This window comes from Amblyomma maculatum, chromosome 10 (genome assembly GCF_055883805.1).
Source record: "Amblyomma maculatum isolate TAMU_Amacu chromosome 10, ASM5588380v1, whole genome shotgun sequence".
Lineage (NCBI taxonomy): Eukaryota > Metazoa > Arthropoda > Arachnida > Ixodida > Ixodidae > Amblyomma > Amblyomma maculatum.
Genome location: NC_139353.1, coordinates 47,011,026 through 47,013,523, shown reverse-complemented (window position 1 = coordinate 47,013,523; position 2,498 = coordinate 47,011,026). Strand labels below are relative to the sequence as shown.

At 55.1% G+C, this 2,498-nt stretch overlaps 1 pseudogene; it reads right to left on the bottom strand.

Annotated features, from left to right (window-relative positions):
- Nucleotides 1–515: 515 nt before the first annotated feature.
- Nucleotides 516–2,278, bottom strand: LOC146176338 (uncharacterized; annotated as a pseudogene).
- Between the last annotated feature and the right edge of the window lie 220 nt (nt 2,279–2,498).

Genomic DNA, 2,498 nt, shown 5'->3' with positions numbered 1-2,498 from the left:
TTCGTTGTTCTTGACGAACGTGAGGTCGGGGCTGGTATCTCGGGACACGGAGTTGCCAATTCTCGTTGGGTAAGCCGGGTCGGTTATGAGGGTATAGACGAGTTCCGCAGCGTCTTGGGATAGGTTTCTGCCTTTCGCATTGCTCTTGACGTAGCCTCACGCCGGATTCATGGCATTAAATTCGCCGCATGCGATCAGCGTGCTCTGGCCGGCCGTCGTGCTTGCCTTGTTAAGAATGGCTTTGAACCTCTGGAGTCTCCGCGATGGGTTACTGTAGGTGCTCAAAATGAAGATGCTGTTTTTTCTTTGCTTGGTCGGTATCTGTTCGACGAGCGTGTGTTCAATCCTGACATTGCTTAGCCGGTGTTCGACGAAGGTGAGTCCCTTCCTGACCAGGGTGCACAGGCCTCTGCCGTCGGGCGGGCCCGCTTGCACCTTGTAGCCGGGGAGGGACGGCTTGTCCGTTAGTGTTTCTTGGAGGAGGAGCACGTCGGGCTTGCGAGCCGCGTGCTCGCTGTACTGCTGGACGACTGCCTTCTTCTTGACGAAGCCGCGGCAGTTCCACTGCCACACTGTTATGCCTGTGGAGTTGGAGGCCATGATTGTCCGATTCGGAATTCTCCGTGTTGCTGCGCTTGGTTGACTTCATGTTGTACTGGCGCGAACGTTGGGTTGCTTAGTATTAGTTGCACGCTTCTTTCCAGATTGTTGAGTCTATTGATGTTCTCCGTTTGGAAGGCTTCGATGGCTTGCTTCATCGATTTGATCATATCCTCGAGGCTGTTGAGTTTGGCCTCGACGTTGTTGTTGCTGATGTCGGTGCTGCAGTTGCTCATGTTGTTCTTGGCCTTGCGCGATTCGACGGCCCTCTTCTTCTTTCCGGCTCCTTGTCTGCGTCGGCCGTAGTTGCTTCGGCCTTGTTGTTGCCGCTCGGGCTGGATCTTTGCTGTTCGACGTTGCGGAGGGCGTTGCGGATCTCCGCGATTTCCTTGGTGAGGTTGTTGATGGTGGCTCGCAGGGTCGCGTTCTCCTTTTTTAGGGCCTCGTTGATCTCTCGTTCCTTGGTTGAAGCGTTGTCTTCTGTCTTGGCGTTGTAGCTCGGATTTGTCTTAATGATACCTTGTGCGGCGTTGCCCCAACCGACTCTCTCACGCGACAGTGATCCTTGGGTTTTCGTTTTTCGCGCGTCTCTGCTCTGGCTCCTGCAGCTGCTATTTCTCGACTGCGCGCGGTCTCTCGATGGCGTTCTTGACTTATGGGCAGCTGGCTTGTCAAGTGGTGGGAAATCACTCTCCGACGGCAGCTGATGGCTGACCTTTCGGCGCTCCCACTGATGCTTGCGAACGACGTAGGGAACCTTGTATCTGGCTTTACATTCTCTGTCGGCGGTCGGGTGAGCGCCGCCGCAAAGTTTGCATTTTGGTGTACATTTGTGGTCATCTTTTGGGTTCGCTTGGCCGCAGCCCCTGCAGATCCGGTTGGTTGGCGTCAGGCACACGTCCTTGCGATGCCCGACCCGACCACACTGGTGGCAGACGTCAATTTGCTTCCTGTACAGGTGGCACGGTATGAGCGTGACACCATATCGGACAAAGTTCAGTACCTTGGATCCTCTGAAGGCTACTATAATCGTGGTCGTGTTGCCGATTCTTTTGGCGCCTACGGCTAGTGGGTTTCTGTCGTTTACAATGTTGCTGTCGAGATCTTCGGCTTTCTCGTCGACAGGGATGCCTCGGATGATGCCCTTCACGGTGTCGTACGGCGCCGTGCGGTACGCGCTGACTTCGAAAGTCTTGTCTTGAATGTATATAGCTTGAATTCTTGCGTAGCGGACGGCGTTTTCTTCCTTGGGCATGCTGATTACCATTATATTTTGTTGCACGTTCGGGCAGATCGTGTCCGATGCGTTCTCTTCGTTCGTGATCTTGGCCGCGGCGAGAATGGCCGCAGCGACGGTCGTAGTGCCGATATTGGTGATGTCGAGTCCCCCTCGCGGTCTGATTATGATTCTGTTTTCCTCCAGCGGCATGGCTGGCATTCTCGCTGCCTTGATGGCCGAGGCTCTAAAGTTCTTATTTCCTTTCGCTTTCTTGCTTACTTGGTTGTCGGTGCCGGCGAGCTTCGCGTCGAGGTCTCGTTGACGGAGTCTTGACATGCGTTCCCCCGCGAGCGTCCATCCATGGCCGCGGTGGAATTCCTCGGGTGAAATTTCTTCGCCTTGAACTTGAACGGTCATTGAAGAGTCGGAGATCGTTGCTAGAACGGACGTTTCCTCCATCTCGGAGCTGAGTGGCTGCCGCCGAGGCGGCGAGCCGCGGCAGCCGCGACAGCGACGAGGCCTATCGCTCGCGGAACACACCTATAGCGGGACGCCCCCCGCACGGCGGTGATGAAAACTGTCCGGTAAATCGAAGAAAAGGCGTACCTGTGGAACTTTCAATATCCGTCGGTGCTTTTCGACTTCACGAACACATCGAGATAGAGAAAACTTCGATTCG